General features: G+C 36.6%; 1 pseudogene; it reads right to left on the bottom strand.

Moving 5' to 3' along the window:
- Positions 1 to 15,010: 15,010 nt before the first annotated feature.
- LOC112615296 lies at positions 15,011 to 20,262 on the bottom strand (annotated as a pseudogene).
- Between the last annotated feature and the right edge of the window lie 1,752 nt (positions 20,263 to 22,014).

Here is a 22,014-nt window from a genome sequence, read left to right as displayed (position 1 = left end):
TTTACAGGAAGGACTGGCTTGGCCTCAGGAAGGAACCATTTATTTCCATGCCATATGGCAGTTGGAACTTTTCTGTAGACATGAGGACAGATGGTCTGAGGCCCCATATGTGCAGGCTTTCTATAACTTGCAGAGGAATCCACATTTTTGCTGACAATGTAGAATTGATCCAGCCCTCCTGTTTGCAATCTCAAAGAAGGCTATAAGGGACAAGCCCAGAGAATTAAAGGCGCGAGTCTCAGACCAATCCTCTGATTCCCCAGCAGAGGAGCCAGATCTCTCCAGCCCAGCTCCTCTGGGTCCACCCCAACCTCCCTATCCAGCTTCAGCCTCTCACTTGCCCTATCCTAGAAATCCTCACCCTAAACAAGCCCCAGTCTCACTGTTGCTCCTCCAACAGATTCCCAGTGAATTTGGGCCCAGTAAGGTCCAAGTCCCTTTCTCCCTATAGAACTTGAAGAAAATTAAGGGGGACCTTGGCAAGTGTTCAGATGACCCTGATAGATATATAGTGGCTTTCCAGAATTTCACCAAGATATGTGAATTCTCCTGGAGATACGTTATTTTATTTTTGAATCAGAACCTGATGGACACTGAAACAGGCCACTCTGCAAGCAGCAGAGAGATTTGGGAATGAGTTTTGCATCACATATAGCGTCAGGGAAGGGAGGTGACTATTATCCAACTGGAAGAGAAGCAGTACCAGTGAATAACTCGAAATGGGATCCCAATGACGAGATGGAAGACTGGAAAAGGAGACACTTTCAGGTGTGCATAATGGAGGGTTTACATAGGACCAAGACCAAGCCTCTCAGTTACACTACGTTGTCCATGATTGACCAGGGATTTGATGACAATCCTACTGCTTATCTGGAAAGGCTAAGAGAGGACTTGGTAAAGCACACCTTTCTATCTCCTGATTTAGTCAAGGGACACCTAATCCTAAAGGAAAAATTTAGTACTCACCTCCTGACATCAGGAGACAGTTGCAGAAATTGGCCCTAGGACCAGATAGCACATTAGAGGACCCTCCTGAAAGTGGCCACCTCATTTTGTTTTTTTCCTAATGAGACAGAGTTTCGCTCTTGTTGCCCAGGCTGGAGTGCAATGGTGCAATCTTGGCTCACCGCAACCTCTGCTTCCTGGGTTCAAGCGATTCTCCTGCCTCAGCCCCCAAGTAGCTGGGATTACAGGCATGTGCCACCATGCCCGGCTAATTTTGTATTGTTAGTGAGATGGGGTTTCTCCATGTTGGTCAGGCTGGTCTCGAACTCCCAACCTCAGGTGATCCACCCGCCTCGGCCTCCCAAAGTACTGGGATTACAGGCTTGAGCCACCGTGCTCAGCCCTCGGTCTTTTATAACAGAGACAGGGAGGCCCAGGAAAGATAGAGGAAATACAGGAAAGAGACAGAAGCTTTAGTGGCCACCATGAAAGCCCACAAACCCCAGAATTCCCAGGGTGCACCTATTAACTGCTAAAGACATGTCAAGAACACTTATCTCATTCTAAAAGTTTATCTGCTCCCATGCAAGGTTTAATTTCTTTCACCAGATTGAAACAGCTCGGGGTGCAATATTATTGCTAGTATATTTTACTACTTATCTCTGTAACCTTTGGCACTAGATTATTTCCTTATGTAATACGCGTGTTTAACCCATGCATACTTAACCTTATAAAACTTGATTTTTCTCTGACACCTAGAAGCCATCAAACTCCAAACTCTCAGACCACCGGAGCCTCGGACGATGGCTCCCCTTTGCTAGCAACCCTTACATAGACCTCTGGGAGGGCCAATTTCAATAAAACAGTGCCTCCTGTCAGCAGGAAGCAGCTAAGACCAGTCATCGTCCATATTCTAATGGCAGGTAAATGTACCTCTTCAGAGGGGGAAAATAGTATGTAACAGAGGGCAGAGCAGGGAAGTGCTGGGAAGGGAAGGGTCCTGGCTAGGGCTCCACCATCACATCTGTGCCCACAGACCTCGGTGAGGACAAACATTTCTGTTTTCCTGCCCAAATATTGCATTTCCCAAGACCACCCTGGCCTGCCACACCCCCATCCTGTGCCTATAAAAACACCGAGACCCTAGCAGCCAGAGACACAAGCAGCTGGATGTTGAGAGGAACACATCAGTGGAAGAAGACACAGTGGCTGGACACCAAGAGGACACCTGCGGAAGAGCACACCGACAGGCCATTGATAGGAGGAATGACATGGAGTTCGGCTGGGGCAGAGGGAGGAAAGACTGGACCACTGAGTAGCCCGACTCCAAAGGAATAGCACCTCCCCGCTCCATCTCCCTTCTGGTTCCCCCATCTGCTGAGAGCTACCTCCACTCAATAAAACCTTACACTCATTCTCCAAGCCCACATGTCCTCTGATTCTCCCGGTACACCAAGGCAAGAAACCCTGGGATACAGAAAGCCCTCTGTCCTTGTGATAAGGCAGGGGGTCTCATTGAACTGACTAACACAAGCCGCCTATAGATGGCTAAACTAAAAGAGCATCCTTGTAGCACACACCCACTGGGGCCTCAGGACCTATTGGCATTTACCTAGATGCAGCTGTGGGGTCAGAGCCCCACAACCTGCTGGTCTGCATGCTCTTCCTAGAGGTTTCATCAGCAGGGTACCAAGGAAGCAAGCCACATCCCCAACACTCCTTCTGTAAGGGAGACAAGGGAACTTTTCCTGTTTCACTTTCATGCCCACATAAAACCATCATGTTTCCCCTTTGTCCTAAAGAGACTTGTGTATACCTAAAGCTCTTTTTTCCCCAGATTTTGGAAGTTAGAAATGCAGTCCCTCAGTTGGAAGCTGTACAAGTTGGGGCAATCAATGTGTGAACAACTCCTTTAGGGAGGAATTAACAGACCTTGAGTTATTGCTGGAGTGAGCTGGACGAGGTGTCTCAGGAAGTGCAAGTCCATGCCTACGTGTGCCTCAGCTTTTCCCAACCATTAGATGTAAATGTTTTATAGTAGGTAAGTTAAGTTTCGCAGATGATTTCTGACTTTCTCTTAGACATCATGCCTTAAAATTTCGTCATTATGGGTTAACTTTTGTGAAAAGTATAAGGTCTGTGTCTAGATTCATTTTTCCTATGGTATGGGTTTGTGAATTTCCAATTGTACCAGCACCATTCTGAAAAGGCCATCCTTTCTCCATTGAATTGTAATTTTCTCTTTTGGTAAAGATCAGTTGACTGTTTTTAGATCTAATTTTATATTATAAGGAAATTTATTATTCATCACAAAACTGAAACCACTGAAAAAATTCCACGAACCATAGAGGCAGTCTTGTATACTGGCACTTGGCCATCATCTCAATGTTTCTTTTTATATATAAAAAAATTTAGGTAACTCCATTTAGCCTATGATTCAAGGTACTTTACAATATGATATTCAATCTATCTTTCCAGTTTTATACTGACTCTTCCTGCTTGTACTTCTTTTCTTGGGCTACTCTTTTCACTCTAAATATACCCTATACTTTTCCACGTGCATAATTTATCTTATATTATTACATTTGATAGAATTCTCTGCTATCCCAAAATTCTACTTGAAGGATTCTATCCACTCTTGAAACCTATTTATTTTTATTTTTTTATTTTTCAGATGGAGTTTCGCTCTTGTTGCCCAGGCTGGAGTGCAATGGCAATGGTGTGATCTCGGCTCACTGCAACTCCTGCCTCCTGGGTTCAAGCAATTCTCCTGCCTCAGTCTCCTGAGGAGCTGGGATTAGAGACATGCGCCACAATGCTCAGCTAATTTTTATATTTTTAGTAGAGACGGTGTTTCACCATGTTGGTCAGGCTGGTCTCGAACTCCTGACCTCAGGTGATCCACCTGCCTCAGCCTCCCAAAGTGCTGGGATTACAGGTGTGAGCCACCGCGCCCAGCCAAATCCAAATTCTTCTATAAAACAATTCCTGACTACCATGATATGTCTTCTTTTGCCTTTGAACCCTCAGAAAGTGATGTTTTTACCTTTTCCAAATGTATATTTATCTCATACATACATAAATTGCTTAAATTTAATTTTAAAACCTTTTGCTTTCAATGTGTCTCATATATCCCTTTCTTTTTTTCTGTGAAGTAAAATTTATGAGTAATTTGTTTATTCATAGCCAGCGATCTCCAAATCTTCTGTTTCAGTAGTTTCTCTTGATTTATACAATGATTGAATTATTATGCCCAATTTTTTATCTATAATGTCACTTGCTCTGATTTAATTACAACATAAGCTTATCACTTCTCCCATTTGGTGGCTATGTACATACTCTTAAATGAGGAGAAACTAACCATTGCGATAACCATCCAGTCAGGAGCAAGGTACAGGGAAGTAAATGGATTAAACGAAGAATTCTAATGTAGACACCACTTAAAAAAAACCAGAAAACAAAAAACAAAACAAAACAAAAAAGCATTACATAGTAAACCCAATGAGCTTCCATTCTCCCAAAGGATCTAGGTGATTTTATTTTGTATTCTCTAATATCTTCTTATATATTATAAAAATAATATCTTCTCTACCGTCTGGGCAACTTCAAGCTCATTTTAGGTGTTCAGATATTTAGCAAAATATTTGATTGTTAGAGTAAAACAATGTTTTATAATCCTGAACATGAGTTCATGGATTTATTATCTTTAATATTGTCTATATTAACCAAATAATAATGTTTTGTTTGTTATTTTGATTCTAAAGTATGCTTAACACTTTAGTAGCCATTAAATAAACATTTGTTGAGTGAATGAATGAATCAGACCTGAAATATTAATATTTTCTTGAGTGTTAGTAAAGACTTAAAAACTAAATTGCACCTCTGTCTCTGAAGTTAAACATTTGGAATTGACTTTTTTTTTTTTACATTTGTTATATTTGAGTATGCATTCTCATTTTTATGTTAATAAAAATATAGATATGATCTATAGAGAAGAAAAGTAACAGAAAGACTATGTCAGGACATGACCAGAAAGCTATATATCAATTTATAGTCTCTCTAGTAGCTATTCCTTCAAATAAATGTGCTCAGAGAACAAATTGGTTTTATTTAGGGTTCCGGTGATGCATGTAATTCTAATAATCACACCGGTCCCAAGTGCAGGTCTGATGGAGACTACCTCCTAAAGATTGGAGTTTGATTTCTGAATCAAAATAAGTATAAAGAGATAGATTTTAAGGACCTTGATATACATGTATGTGAATTGGGTATGTGGGTCATCGAATTGTCATATCTTCCAGAGACACTGTTACCTCTTCATTGTTACTGAATGTTTTTTAGGAGCTTTGGATCAGAATGACTGCAAGCACCTGGGTGTCTCTAAAGGAGCAGTTCCTATGTTGTGAGTGGGAGCTAATACCAAACTGATTTCAGTCACCCCTCTAAATCTTACCTAAGCTCCTTATGACATGAGCGCTTTTGCTAGAAATAACATAGAAAAGAGAGAAAGATTAGTATAGCAATGCTCGTGTTTTGCAGAATGAATCATGACAAACCTTATTTTGAACCTGTTAACTAATGAGAATTTGATCCTCAACTATGAATTATTAACATTAATTATTAGTTATTTAATATGTTTCACATTACTGCAAACAAAAACTGAAGCAACTAGACCTAAACATGTAGATTGCTATAGCTTTATTATTCTTGACTGTGAGATATTTGGAACAGCAGTATTCTATAGATTTTCTTAGTTTATCTATATTCATCTAATAACAAAAGCAAGAAATGTAAACCAAATTTTAAGATAAATGATAATCAATATATTATCCTGTTTAAGTGGGGCTTAATCAATTCAAAATTTTACTACCTGCTGGCCAATAAAAGAGAGATAAGCAATTTTAATGGACTTTTCTCACAACCCTTTTTTTTAAAAAATAATCTCTCCAGCTATTGTTTACACAACCTTCTCTATTTTCTCTGTATGTAAAACTTATACGGGCTGTGACCAAAGACAAAACCATCTTATTTTATGATCCCCAAACCACAGCCACTCAGAGACCCAAAATAGAAAGTAATTTTAGTGAGCTCATCCAAGCTTTAGCCTACGCAGTTTCTTTTTTGCACAAAATGACTTGGCTAACATTCCAACCAAGGACCATAAACCAGCAGTGTGCATAGACACTGAGAATAAAAATATATTTAGATAGGTTGCATGGATTAAAGAGGCCTAAACCATCTGTCTTTAACACAGGAGAATGTCATTTTCTTCAGTCAAGGGCCTGGGTTTTCCAGCAATATTCCAACATTTAAGGATGCAAAGAGGTGTTTTAACAATTAGATGTGCATATCGTCTACAGCGAAGTTGTATACATCTGTTTCTCATTATTACAGACTGTTATAAACTCAGAACATCTTAGTTATGGTTTCAGAAACAATTTGTTATGGGCTTTTTTTTTTTTTTCTTTCATGCTTCCTCGGAAACTGTTACTGCTGCTATTCTAAGCACACCATTTTGTAAGGATTTGTTTACAGGTTTACTTCCTTCCCTGGATAGTGAGCTTCTCCAGGGTGGGGAGTGGGCTTTATTTACCCTGTGATCGCAATGCCCAGTACTTAGTAAGTGATCTGTCAGTTTATGTAGATGTGTATTGAATAAATTGCTTATTATAGAGCCCCTGGTGAATAAGGATTGTGTGCCTCAGGGGAGTGATGTAAAGAATAATTCAGGTGGTTTGGCAGCCTCTCATGAGCTAAGATACAATTCTTTAACAGATGCCCCATCTTATAGCAATAGAGTTGCCAGATAAAATATAGGACACCAAGTTAAGTTTGAATTTCAAGTAAATAAGAAATATTTTAAAATAAAAGTGTATACCACATATTGTTAAGTCCCAAAAATTGCATCCAAATAGTGTATATCTTCTTATTTGTTGTTTATCTGAAATTTAAAATTTTCTGGGCATCCTGTATGTTTATTTGCTAAATCTGACAACTCTGTCAATAAGGGTGGATTGCCCAACAGAGCATGGGGTCTGAGACAGTACCCTCACTGAAATGAACTGATATATTTTCCTGTGCAAGTAGAACATGATTAATTCAAAGCCTTCATGCCTATGATCTTTGTGATATTTAGTCTGATTAGAATTTCTTTAAAGAAATTAAAAGGTGAGAAATATTTTGAAATATCCCTAATCTGATCTAATAATTTTCTAAGAACTGTACTCTCTGCTAAAAAAAAAAAAAAAAAAAAAAGAAGAAAAAGAAAAAAGGAAAAAAAAAGCTATTGACTAGAGAACTCTTAAGATACCCACGTTTAAAGGGTAGAGATATGATGCAAGACATTGTCAGAGAGAAGAAATATTTAGAGTCACATGATGTGAGTGACATTGAACAAAACAGATTTAGCTAATATAATAACTAGTCAGTTCACAATGTTGCCTTAAGAACCCTTAAAAAGTGTGCAGCACATTTCAGGTAGGTTGTTTTGGGAGAGGCAGTGGGGAGTATGAGGCAGAAACATAAAGAATTTTCACAAATAACACAATAAATAAGTACATAAGAAATGGCATTTTGCCATTTGATTTCAAGGGAAGGATTTACTCATTTACTCAATCCAACAGTTTCTAGTCAGCATATGTCATGTAGAATACATTTCAGTTGTGTATCATATTTGGATGAACCTAAAAACTTTTACTTGGTGTAGGTACACCACATGAGTGGGAGGAAAATATAGCATATTTTGCTATTCTTTAATCAATTGTGCACATTCACTATTTCCATGGAATTGAAGGTGCTGCCATGTTCAACCTCCATTTGGACCTAAAGTGTTTTTCTATATTGTAACTTTATTTTTATTACAATTATAGTGCAAGAACACTATAAATTCCCAAATGTTTGAAAACTTGATGAAGAAATAGCACAGGAAAAAAATAAAATGAATAAGAAAAGCTTTAGGCAATAAGTAAAATATGGTTGTGATGAAGAGGCTTGAAAAGATGTGGGGAAAAAAATAGTTACCTGTCTTTGGGATTAGCTCACCCTACTGGGTATAAGATATTAAATGCCTGCCTGAAGGTCAATCATCTGAGTTCTCACTACTTTCTAAAGAAATATTGTGCCTTTCCTTCTCAACGAATTGCCACCCACTATTACGTCTTTTCTTCTTCCCTTGGTGAGTATAGTAAATCCTCACTGCATTACACTTAACATAGAAAACCTTCATTTAAATTGAAATTTGTATGCATTACTTACATGAACTTGAATTTCATCGTTCAACTTTTATTTATTCTGTGTTAAATGTTGAGATATTTTTGGCTGGCATAGAATGCATAATTATTTTACTATTTAAATTAGTACTGTTTTAGAAATTAAATGATTTCTCACATAGATACATGGTTTCTAGGAGTGTATTATATTTATCAAAAAAGCTTATATGAAACCCATTAGATAAAAGACTTAGCAATGTAGATGATAAAAGGTTATTGAATCATGAATGTGTTTTAATGGTAGAGGTGCCAGGTGTATTAGTTTACTCGGACCAGTGTAACAGAGTACCATAAAGTGGGAGGCTTAAAACAAACAAAATTATTGTCTCATAGTTCTGGAGGCTACCAGTCCAAAACCAAGGTGTCAGAAGCCATGGTACTTTTTAAATAATGGGGATTTTTCCTTCCATCTCTGGTTTTAGTCTCTGGTAGTTTGCTGGCAAATTTTGGCGTTTCTTTGCTTGCAGTTATATAACTCCCATATTTGTTTTTTATCAACACATAGCATTCTCTTTGTGTATCTCTGTGTCTTCACATGGCAGTCTTTTTATGAGGAAGTCAGTCATTTTGATTATGGGCCATCTCTACTCTGGTAAGACCTCATCTTAATGAATAACACTTAAACAGATCCTATTTTTAAATAAGCTCACATTCTGAAGTACTAGGAGTTATGACTTCACCGTATCATTTTTGGCAGATACAGTGCAATGCATAGAACCAAGATTCCCTAACAATTTGACACAGAATTGGAGAAAAGTAGGCAACCTCCACATTTTCTTTTTCTAGTCTATCATTGATGGACATTTATGTTGAGTCCACGCCTTTCCTATTGTGAATAGTGTTTCAATGAATATGTGCATGCATGTGTCTTTGTAATAGAATGATTTCTATTTCTTTGGGTATATACCCAGTAATGAGGTTTCTGTGTGTGTGTGTGTTTTTTTTTTTAATTATACTTTAAGTTCTGGGACACATATGCAGAACGTGCAGGTTTGTTACATAGGTATACAGGTGTCATGGTGGTTTGCTGCACCCATCAACCTGTCTTCTACCTTAGGTATTTTTCCTAAGCTCTCCCTCCCCTAGACCCCACCTCCTGACAGGCCCCAGTGTGTGATGTTCCCCTCCCTGTGTCCATGTGTTCTCATTGTTCAACTTCCACTTATGAGTGAGAACGTGTGGTGTTTGGTTTTCTGTTCCCGTGTTAGTTTGCTGAGTATGATGGTTTCCAACTTCATCCATGTCCCTGAAAAGGAAATGAACTCTTCCTGGTTTACTATGGCCTTGACCTCTCAGGCTCAGATGATCCTCCCACCTCAACCTCCTGAGTAGCTGGGACTGCTACAGGAAAGTACCACCACACCTGGGTAATTTTTTGGTTATTTGTTTGTTTTTTGTGTGTTTGTAGTGATGGGGTTTTGCCATGTTGGCAAGGCTGGTCTGGAACTCCTGGGCTCAAGTGATCTGCCCACCTTGGCCCCTGAAAATGCTGAGATTATAAGCATGAGCCAATGTGCCTGGCCTTTTTTTAAAAAAATCTTTGACTTCTCCAATTTGCACCCTCATGCTGATCCTCATTACCATACACCTTGACTATAACAACTGTCTATTTTCTTTCCTTGCCTTAAATATTTCTACCCCATAATTCCCAGCATCTGGCACATGTTAGGCACCTGGCAAGTATTTGGTTAATTAAATCCAATGGAAACTATTAACCACCACATATTGCGATATTCCCACTTCAGAAGTCATATCTCAGTTATTCAGTATCTGACCCTATATTTTCTAAATCCAGTTTTATTTACCTCTACTCTTCTTAGTGGACTTTAATAGAGTCGCCTAGTCTTCTATTCCATGCATATTTTATGCAACTCTCAGTTCCTTTATATTCAAACAAGACACACCATTAAAGCCTAATAAAGTGCTACTTTTTTTGAAATATTCTCTTAGCTTCTCAGCTGACAGAATTTTTGTCCACATCTGACCTCCACAGTATTGTATTCAAGCTGCAATGGGGCCCTGTAATGTAAGTATTGGTGTACACAGCTGGGTTACATGTTAAACCAAATAAACTTCCTGAGGTCAGGGCCTACATTTCACACTATTTTATTTTCCCTGAAATACCTATCACTGAAATGCAAAGAACTGTTTTATAATTGAATAAATGGCCTATTAGGATATGAGATATGAATCCTTTCATAAGCTTATTTATCATAAAATTGTTTTTTCTTCTGAGTGGTTGTGGCCAATTCAGAGCTAAGTAGGCCAACCTATTAAATTCTAATCACTTGGCTGAACAAAAGCTGATTTCATAAATCATAGTTTAATAGCCTGTCTATAATTTCTTTAGGGTTTTTCAGCTGCACAGTAATGCTTGTTTAGCCAGTCAGTTCAATAATTGAAATTATACAACCAGTAGTAAAGGTAGTAAATAGCCTGTTCAGTTTGTGTCATCAAGCCTTATACCAGAAATTTCTGTGCTGAGATTTCTTGGATAACCACCATATCTAATGCTATTCTCCATGTACACTGATATCAAACACATTATTTGTTGTTTCTATAAAGGAAGGGATTCCAGGGCATGTGATTTTCCTAATGTGCCTTCATATTTTAGACTTGCAATCAATCAGATTTCAGATCTTTCTAATCTGCTTCCCATAAATTCACTTAGTTTGAAGAATGTCTAACTCCTCTAAATAATATATCCCTATTTCTTTATCAGAGCCTGCATATGGAGAAAATAAAACCATAGTATTTAAAATTAACTGTAGGGTTTACATTATGACCCTAAATTTTTACTAGTAAATCTAAGAACAGATATTATTACACCCTCTCTCCCCAACTTCACATGTGTCCGTTTGTGGTAAACTCTTGATAAGTAACTTCTGAGACAAATTCCCAATCTTGGTTCAATAACCCTACAGGACAACACACACACACACACACGCACGTGCATGCACACACACACACACTGGAGTCAAGACTTACATTCTTTGGTCATTGGGTCACTAGGCTATTTTCTAGAGTAATTACATCATCTACTTCTAAGATATAACATTGGTGAATGCAACTTAGTCTAATCAAACAGTTTGAATTTAGACTATAATATTATGGTTAAAATGTAAATGTCTGGTTAGAATCTAGCTCTGTGTATTTAGAGAACTGGTGAGCTATTTTTGCCCATTGTGGCTCAATCCTTGGATGTCTGACCATGAGGATATGCTTGGAAATTATAAGCTGGTCATAATCAAAATAATTTGTCTGCTCTTTATCTTTCTCCCCTTTCTATTCTCAACAAGAGGACTACATTCAACTGACTTTATAAGAGTTTGAGACCTCAGTGGCATGCTCTCTTGTTTGTCTTTAGGCAATGAGACAGACACACAGCTTGTGTTGATGTTAGTACAAATGTTCATATCTCATATCAGAAATGCTGGCTCTCATTTGGCCAAAGAAGAAAACATCCAAGACTTTTGATAAGAAAACACATCCCCACGTCTGTAATCCTAGCACTTTAGGAGGCCGAGGCAGGCTGATCACCTGAGTTCAGGAGTTCAAGACCAGCCTAGCCAACATGGTGAAACCCCGTCTCTACTAAAAATGCAAAAATTAACTGGACGTGGTGGTGCGTGCCTGTAGTCCCAGCTATATGGGACGCTGAGGCAGGAGAATAGCTTGAACCCAGGTGGCAGAGGTTGCAGTGAGATCACGCCACTGCACGCCAGCCTGGGCGACAGAGCAAGACTCCATCTCAAAAGAAAGAAAACACATCCCAATTATCTACAATATATATCATGTACTCTGTGGAGAGGTAGTGTGCTTTGGGTTGGAGCTCTTACCCACTGGGTTTTGAAAAGATATCAGCAATAGTTCTAAAGCTTCTTTTGTCTTTATGCTGTGAACCTGTGTCTCTGTATAAAGATCAACTAGTCTAGGGAAGCAAAAAATTAAATTATTTTACTTTCTCCTTAAATTGGAAAAACTAACCATTCTTCAACCAATAGAGTTATTTAATAAAATATTTTTGGATGTATACCTGGGAATATATTATTGGGTTGCATAGTAACTCTATGTGTAACTTTTTGAGGAACCGCCAAACTGTTTTTCATGGTGGCTGTGTGATTTTACATCCACACCAGCAGTGTATGAGGGTTCCAGTTTCTTCACATCCTCATCAATATTTTAATTTTAATGTCTACTTTTAATTACAGCCATCCTAGTAGTGTGACAGTCTTGACTTTCATTTCTTTAATGGCTGATAATGTGAAGTATTTTTAATATACTTATTGACAATTTCTTGACAGAAATGTCTACTCAGATATGTTCCTCATTTTTTAATTGGTTATTTTTTGTGTATTTAACATTGAGCTATAAGAGTTCTTAGCAGATGTATCTTTGCAAGCATATTCTCTCATTCTGTGGGTTGTCTTCTCATTTTCTTGATGATGTTTTTTGAAACAAATATATTTTCACTGTTTATAATGTACAATTCATCTATGGTTTTGCGTGTGCTTTTGGGATCATATCTAATAAGCCTTTGCCTAATTTATGGTCATGAAGATTTACACCTATGTTAATTTCTAAGGATTTCATAGTTTTAGTTCTTACATTCGGTTTGCCAGGTTCAAGCAATTCTCCTGCCTCAGCCTCCCAAGTATCACAGGCGCCCTGCCTCAGCCTGGGATCACAGGCACCCGCCACTACACCCCACTATTTTTTTGTATTTTTAGTAGAGACGGGGTTCACTATGTTGGCCAGGCTGGTCTCGAACTCCTGACCTCAAGGGATCCATCCACATCGGCCTCCCAAAATGCTGGGATTACCGGCGTGAGCCACTGCTCCTGGTCTTGAGTTATTTTTTATATGGTTTGAGGTAAAGGTATAAATTCATTCTTTGCATGTGGATATTCACTTGTTATTTATTGAAGATAATATTTTTCCATTAAGTTATCTTGGCATTATTATTAAAAATCAGTTTACTATAAATGTGACAGTTTATTTCTGGACTTTAAATTCTATTCAGTTGATTATACATGTATATGTATATCTATATCTGTATTGAACCTTCTTATGCCAGTACTGCAATATCTTGATTACTGTAGTTTTATAATAACTTTTGAAATGGGGAAGTATGAGTCCTCTATATTTATTACTCTTTTTGAAGATTCTTTTGGCTTTTATGGATTGATTACATTTTTATATGATTTTTAAGATCAGCTTATCATTTTCTGAGGGGGGAAAAAAAAAAGCCAGCTCGGGTTTTGATAGGGATTGTGTTAAATGTGTAGATCCATTGGAAGAATATTGCCATGTGAATAATATTACATCTTCTGGCCCATGAACATGGAGTATTTTTCTATTCAAAGTTACCCTCTTCAATTTATTTTAATGATGTTTTATAGTTTTCAGTGTACAGGCCTTACACTTCTCTTGTTAAGTTTATTTTAGGTATTTGATTGTAAATAAAATTATTTCTTAATTTCATTTTTTATATTTTTACTGGTATAGAGAAATATCATTGGTTTTTCTATATTAATCTCGTTTTCTGCAACCTGGTTGAACTGTTTCTTTTTGGATTGCTAAGGATTTTTTGTACACAGCTCATGTCATATGTAAATAGATATTTGCAATTATTACTTTCTGATATGGATATTTTATATTTTTAAATATTCCTGGCTATTATTTCCAGTACAATTTTTAATAGAAGTGGTGAACACAAACATCTCCATTTTTTCCTTGTTTTTAGGGGAAAAAAAACTTTCATTCTTTCATCATTAGGTGTGATGTTATATTTGAGTTTTTTGTAGATTCCCTTTGTCAGGTTGAGGAAGTTTCTTTCTATTCCTAGTTTGTTGAGGTTTTTTTTAAATAAAAAATGGGTATCATTAAATACATTTTTTACATCTATTGAGATGATGATATAATTCTTGTTCTTTGTTCTTTTAATATGCTGTATTGCACTGTTTGAATTATGGCTATTCAACCAAACTTGAATTTCTGCGCTAAATCTTACTTGGTCACTATATATAATTATTTTTATTTATTGCTGAATGTAATTTGCTACTATGTAATTTAGGATTTGTTACACATATTCAAAAGGGATATTAATCTCAAGTTTTCTTTTGAGGTCTTCATCTGACTTTGGTATCAAAATAACATTGGCCTCATGGAATGAGAAGTGTTCCATGTTCTATTTTTTGGAAAAGTTTTTGAAGAATTGATATTAGATTTTCTTTAAATGTTTGGAATAATTCACTCATTTCTCATCTTTTCTTTGTTGAAATTTACCTGATTTTAATTTACGTATAATTTTTAAGTGACCTAATAACAGTACTCCTTCTGGTATCTATTGCTATCCTCTTTACTGCCTTGAAACTTGTATGGGCATAAATCGTTGTCTCAATTTACCACTGTTACAGCTAAGACCAGACCAGATTATAATATTTAACAGTATCTACTGTAGAACTGAGTATAACAGAAATAAATTACTCTTCATAAAGTGGCCCAAAACTGTATGTTACCTATATTTGCTCATAGAGTCCAGCCAAGTTATCTTACGTTCCTCTTCTCATCTTATCCCCGGGCCTGCCAACATTTTCCTGTAGGTCTTACTATGGTTCACCTACTCTACTAACCTGGTCCCAAATCCTCGAGATTAGATATAATAAATTTAGTTTTACAAGCTGCATAGATGTTACCCTGCTATTCCTGTATTATCCAGATACTTTGGCATTCCATTTTATAATGAGATATAGTTTTAATTTTGCAAAACTTAAAGGATCATTCAGTTTTTTCTCTTACCCTAGAACAAAGATATTTCCTTCTCTCAAAGGTGAATCCATGTCACCATCTCTAGAGAAAAAGGAAATAACAAAGAAATAAAAACATAGTGCTAGTCTAGTCATTTAGGTTTTTTAAAACTGTGATCCTGTCATTCTAAGACACATTGGGCCCTATTCATTTAAATCATATCATCATGGAATGTTTAGAAGAAGAAGAAATCTTAGCAATATTCGGATAACTGGCCAGGCATGGTGGCTCACGTATGTAGTCCCAGCACTTTGGGAGACTGAGACAGGTGAATCACTTGAGGCTCGGAGGTCAAGACCAGCCTGGTCAACATAGAGAAACCCTGTCTCTACTAGAAATACAAAAGAATTAGCTAAGCATGGTGGTGGTGCATGTCTATAATCCCAACTACTCGCAAGGCTAAGGCATGTGAACTGCTTGAACCTGGGAGGTGGAGGCTGCAGTGAGCCAAGGTTGCGCCATTGCACTTCAGCCTGGGCAAGGGAGTGAAACTCTCTCAGAAAAAAAAAAAAAAAAAACTTAGATAACTGACAATAATTAGGCCAATTAATTACATTGTTGAATGAATTGATACTCATAGATATTAAGAAATAAAGTGACTTGCCTAAAATATTGTGGATAACATCAGGTACTTACTAGAACTCAAGATATACACAAATGTCCTCACATACAGTCACACGGACTCCCCATTCAACATATTAAAGCTATTTATCCTACCTGAATTAAAAATAATATTTGATTAATGCTGAAAGAAAGGGTGCAAATAACAGAACCCTTTTTCGTTTTCCTTGGGGTTACCTTTAGCTTTTTTATTCATCTTAACCTACACACTCTTGCCTTTTGCAGTTAATATGTGCTTATCGGAGCTGTACTACAGTACCTATTCCAAAGTTAAATACCTAAACTCAGCAATATTTGCAAGTTTTATGCGAAATAGAAATATAAAAATGATAGCTATCATTTTCAACACATAAGCCTTACAACAACACTTTGAGGTAAGATATATTATTTATTGATTATTAACTTTTATATTTATGCATTTGTATTAGTTGTACATATTTATGAGGTACATGGGATATTTTGATGCAGTCATACAATATGTAATATCAAATCAGCGTTACTGAGATACGCATCACTTTAAACATTTATCATTTATTTGTGGTAGATACATTCCAATCCCATTTTTCTATTTATTTTTAAATGTATAATAAATGATTGTTAACTATAGTCACCCTATTGTGCTACCAAACATTATATCTTATTCCTTCTATCTAACTGTATCTTTGTATCCATTAACCAACCACCCTTTATCCTCCATTACCTACTACTCTTCCCAGCTCCAGTAACCATTATGTCATCCTCTATCTCCATGAGTTCGTTTTTTTAAATCTCCTATGTATGAATGAGAACATGCAATATTTGTCTTTCTGTGCCAGACTTATTTCACTTAACATAATGACTGCCAGTACTGTCCATGTATTTGCAAATGACAGGATTATATTATTTTTATTATCATCTTATGTATCATTTTATGGCTGAATGATGTTCATATATATATATGTATATATATAACTTTTTCTTCATCCATTCATCCATTGGTGAATGCTTAGTTTGCTTTCATTATCTTAGTTATTGTGAATAGTGCCGCGACAAACATGAGAGTGCAGATACCTTTTCAGTATATTGATTTCATCTGGTCATATACCTAGCAGTAGGACCGCTGAATCATATGGTTTTATTTCTAGATTTTTGCGAAACCTGCATATTGTTCTCCATAGTGGCTGTACTAATTTACATTCCTGCTAACAGTATATGAGGATTCCCTTTTCTCCACATCCTCTCCAGCATTTGTTATTGCCTGAATTTTTAAAGGTTAACCTATTTATTTTACCACCAAGATCTTTTTCACACCATAAGCAGTAGCAACAGTCAATAGCTTTTGATGATTTTGAGAATGTAATTTTAATTTTTTATTTTTTGTAAATTTGTTATTTATAATTTGTATGGGTACCTAGTAGGTGTATATGTTTATGGGGTATATAAGATGTATTGATATAGCCATGTGGTGCATTATAATCACATCATGGAGGATTGAGTATTCATACCCTCAAGCATTTATCTTTTGTGTTACAAACAATCTAATTACATACTTTTAGTTAATTTAAAATGTACAATTAAGCTATTAATGACTGTACTCACACTGTTGTGCTATCAAATAGTAGGTCTTTTTCATCCCATCTAACTATTTTTTTTGTACCCATTAACAGCCCCCACTACTCTTCCCAGCCTCTGGTAACCATCCTTCTATTTTCTATCTCCATGAGTTCAATGATTTTTGTTTTTAAGATCCCACAAATAACTGAGAACATCCAATGTTTGTCTTTCTGTGCCTGGCTTATTTAACTTAACATAATGATATCCAGTGCCATCCATGTTGTTGTAAATTACTGGATCTCATTCTTTTCTGTGGCTGAATAATACTCCATTGTGTATCTGTACCACATTTTCTTTATCCATTCATCTGTTGATGGAGACATTGGTTGCTTTCAAACCTTGGCTATTTTGAACAGTGCTGAAACCAACACAGGAGTGCAGATATCTTTTCAATATACTGATTTCCTTTCTTTTGGGTATATACCCTGCAGTGAGATTTCTGGATCATATGATAGCTCTATTTTTACTATTTTGAGGAACCTCCAAATTGTCTTCCATAGTGGCTGTACTAATTTACATTCCCACCAATAGTGTACAAGGTTTCCCTTTTCTCCCCATCCTCACCAGCATCTGCTATTGCCTTTGTGATAAAAGTCATTTTAACTAGAGTGACATGATATCTCATTGTAGCATTTCCCTGATGATTAGTGATCTTGAACATTTTTATATACCTTTTCACCATTTCTATGTTCTTTATTGATAAATGCTTCTTCAGATCTTTTACTTATTTTTAATCAGATTTGTTTTCTTTTCTTTTTTTTTTGTAATGAGTTGTTTGAGTTCCTTATATAGTCTGGTAATTAATTCTTTGTCAGATGTGTTGTTTGCAAATATTTTCTTCCATTCTGTGCGTTGTCTCTTCATTTTGCTGATTGTTTCCTTGCCTTTGCAGACACTTTTTAACTTGATGTGATCCCATTTGTCCAGTTTTGCTTTAATTTCCTGTACTTTTGAGGTCTTAAAAAATATTTGCCCAGCCCAGACCAATGGTCTCTAGAAATTTTCATGGTACAAATCCTCACCATGATGTTCTACCACCTGAAGCAGATAGATGAGGCTTCTGAAGAGGATGATACACTCTGGACGAATAGTAATCCATCAAATCTTGGCTACCATGAACAGTGCCACGATTAACATGAGAGTGCAGATACCTCTTCAGTGTACTGATTTCCTGTATTTTTCTGTTTCTTTTTTTTAATTCTCAGAATTTTACCTCCATTTTAGGTGTCTTAAAGTTGTAATACCTGAAATTATTTTTACGGCATATCAAAAGTATCCTTGAAGGTCAAAGCTGGGACTGTAATGTTGTATCATTCTTTCATATGTTGTTGTTGTTACTGCTTCATTGCTCATACAATCATATGCAACATTTCTACTGTGAACTCTTGGTTTTCTCTTTTAACTGTCTCTTGATTTGATATGTTGGCAATGACAAACTCTACTGGGCTTGGTTATGGTCTCAACCTTTTGTTTAATCTTTCTGTTATTTTCATCATACCCAGATGTATCATTTGACTCTGGCTCATGATGTGGATCAGTTAACATTCATGAATTACAGCAAAGCCTAGGGCAAATATTCTTGTTTATTGGCTAATTTGTTAATACATTCGTGAATCCCTGCACGTTCAGTTTCATTTTACAAACGTTTTACAAGTCATGTAATGATTATCTTCCTTTACACTGTAAAGGTAATGATGAGAGAACCCAATTACTATCTTGAATTAAATCCTAGAAATTTCCTCCCCAGTAAGATCCTTCCCCCAACTTGGCTATTACAAGTAATTGCAATACTATTCTTCTAATAATTCAGTCCAAACTCCTGGGAGGCATTCATATTTGATTTCATTCATTCTTTAGTATCTCACATCTAATTCATCAGCTAATTTTATTGTCTCTGGCTTCAAATCATGTACATAATATGGTCCCTTATCATCATCTCCTCCACTGTTACCAGCCTAGACCAAGATACTATCCTCTCTTTCTTGGATTATTGCAATAGCATCTCTAATGTCACCGTGCTTCTGTACTTAACTCTCTCCAATGTCTATTCTCAGCATATTAGCTAGGTGATCCTTTACAAATAAACATATGTTCATGTAATTCTTCTGCTCAGATTTCTCTTCTGGCTACCCATCTCAATAAAATAACCAAAGTTTTTATAATAGCTTTTAAGGCCCTTAGAATTTTGCCAGAAATTTTTCATTGTCCGTATCCCTTACAGCTTTCCACTTCATCTGCACTCAGCATAAGACACAATGGCCTTCTTGCTATTTATTGAAATGACCAGTCAAACAAACCTTTGTCTCGAGACAGCACTTGGTGTTCCCTCTGTTAAAAACACTCTTCCTCCCTTAGATATTATTCAAATTGTTGACTCTCTCACATTCGCTAAGTCATTGCCCAAATATTTTTTACTTAAGAAGGCATCACTGACTAACTTTAAAACACACCCATTCAGGCAAGCAAAGTAACAGTGTAAACCCTCATCACTGCTAATAAGTTCATTGGAAAATGTGAGGCCAGGCATCAGTCCTTGTTTCCTGAGCCAGAATATCAGTGCAAAAGAACCAGAAAAGAAGGTGCTTTCCACTAGGGCAAAGGCTGCAACACGTTCTCCATGGGTAACGTCTTTGTTCCCAATCCAACACAAGACCCAAACTGCCTTCTTCTTGACACAGGCATTGTTCCAATGGCATTGAAGAGAAATTCCCTTTCTTTGTTATCTTTAATGTGTGTCAATAAGGAGACTATTTATGTCAGAATGTATGTTTTCTGTAGCAATTTGGAAGCCATAGAAGCAGAAGGTTTCTGTAATCTGAATTTCTTGAACAAATTGTTCCACCAAGTTTTCATCTACTATCCCATCACATGCTGCAAAGAAAGCCAGAATATAGGATATAAAATATCTTTCCTCAGGCTTCAGGGCTTCCCAGTGCCAAATGTCCTTGGACAGGTTCACCTCCTGGGCCATCCAGAAAGAAACCTCTACTTTCTTATACGTTTTCCAAATATCATGACAGACCATCAGAGCAGATAGTAAAGCAAATAATTATCAATGCTGCTAGGATAGAACAGGAGTTCCTCACTGATGACTTGCCAGTGAACCTCATTAGGATGAACTGCACTTTAATGAAGTAATGCATTGAGTTTGTGGCCAACAGACTTATGATGGAACTGGGTTTTTAAGACTTAATGGAGAATATTTCACTGGAAGGAAAGATAAAGTTCTTTGAGAAGAGGGTAGGTGAGTATCAAAAGATGGCAGTGATATCAAGTGCAATAGATAATTCTTTTACTTTGGATGCCGACTTCTAAATAAGCTTAATATATGATGTTATTTTGCTGATTTTTTTCCTCTAATCAAAAAGAAAACAACTAAAGTGTATCAACTAGCTACACCATCAGTTGTCCATAGTGTTCATTAACAGCATCTTTATTACTGTATAGCTACCTCACAATCAATACTGTTGATTTATAATGCTAGTGGTATCACCTAGAAAGAGAGAAATTTTAAGACAAAAGCTACTCAAATTCTTATAAAAGAGCTTGTCCGTTTTTTGCTTGTGTGGGATCGCAGTTGACAGTGGTAATCTTGACTTTAAAGTGAGTGGCAACCCTCTAGTGAGCTTGGCCCAGTAGGATTAAACATTCACATCCTAGCACAGGCAGTTGAAAGATGCAGCCCACTGCTACAAACAGATTTTGAAGTTTAGTTAACTAATTTGTATATGAAATTTTGGCTTTACAACCACAAATATTGTTTGTACTGTTAAGGTACTAGCCTAATTTATTTGGTTTCTACACCAAATACAAAGTATTCTATTGACCACCAAGGGGAATTAATTTGAAATTTACTAAGTAACTAAAGTAATTAAACTCGTGTAGACTAAGCATATAGTTTCCAAGTTTTATTTTCTTTAATGAATTGAAATACTGTTTATTCAACTTTAAAATCAATCCTGTGCATACTTAGGTATTATTCGGTTGGTACCACATAGAAGACAGGTTGTTATTTATACTGTAGTCTAGGTAGAGTGTCATGAGGATCTGTATCCCACATGAGATACAGTACTATGGGATAAGAGTCGGATAAAAGATAAAGGGGTATCTTTCAGGGCAAGAAGATTCTAACTTAAATCATTAGAAATTTAGGCATGTTCGGCTGGGCACAGTGGCTCACGCCTGTAATTCCAGCACTTTGGGAGGCCGAGGCGGGTGGATCACGAGGTCAGGAGATCGAGATCATCCTGGCTAACATGGTGAAACCCCGTCTCTACTAAAAATATAAAAAATTAGCAGGGAGTGGTGGTGGGCACCTGTAGGAGTTTGCAGTGAGCTGAGATTGAACCACTGTACTCCAGCCTGGGTAACAGAGTGAGACTCCGTCTACAAAAAAAAAAAAAAAAAAAAAAAGAAAGAAAGAAAAAAATGGAAATTTAAGCATGTTCTGGGTCTTAATATGTGTGAGGGTGCGTATCATTTTATTTCTCACATTTTGTTTTCCCCGACTTCTTGTTCATATGAAAAAACCCTTGAAGTGTGTTTTATACGTGGGAGCTAAGGTGGTATTTTAAATTTTCAAGTCATCCTTGAACGAAATGAACCATCTAAGATCTTGCTTCTGTTAAATGGTAAAATCAGAACTGAAGTTGTATCTTCTAAAGGTTGTTTTTTCTTGTTTTGTTTAATTTATGTGTAAGTAGGTACTATTGAGTTAGTTCATTTACATTTACTACATCATTTTTAGAAAATATTTTTATTATTTATTTATTTTTAG

The sequence above is a fragment of the Theropithecus gelada genome, chromosome X (genome assembly GCF_003255815.1).
Source record: "Theropithecus gelada isolate Dixy chromosome X, Tgel_1.0, whole genome shotgun sequence".
Classification (NCBI taxonomy): Eukaryota; Metazoa; Chordata; class Mammalia; order Primates; family Cercopithecidae; genus Theropithecus; species Theropithecus gelada.
The sequence above is the reverse complement of the archived record's forward strand: the minus strand, read 5'-3'. Positions and strand labels throughout refer to the sequence as shown.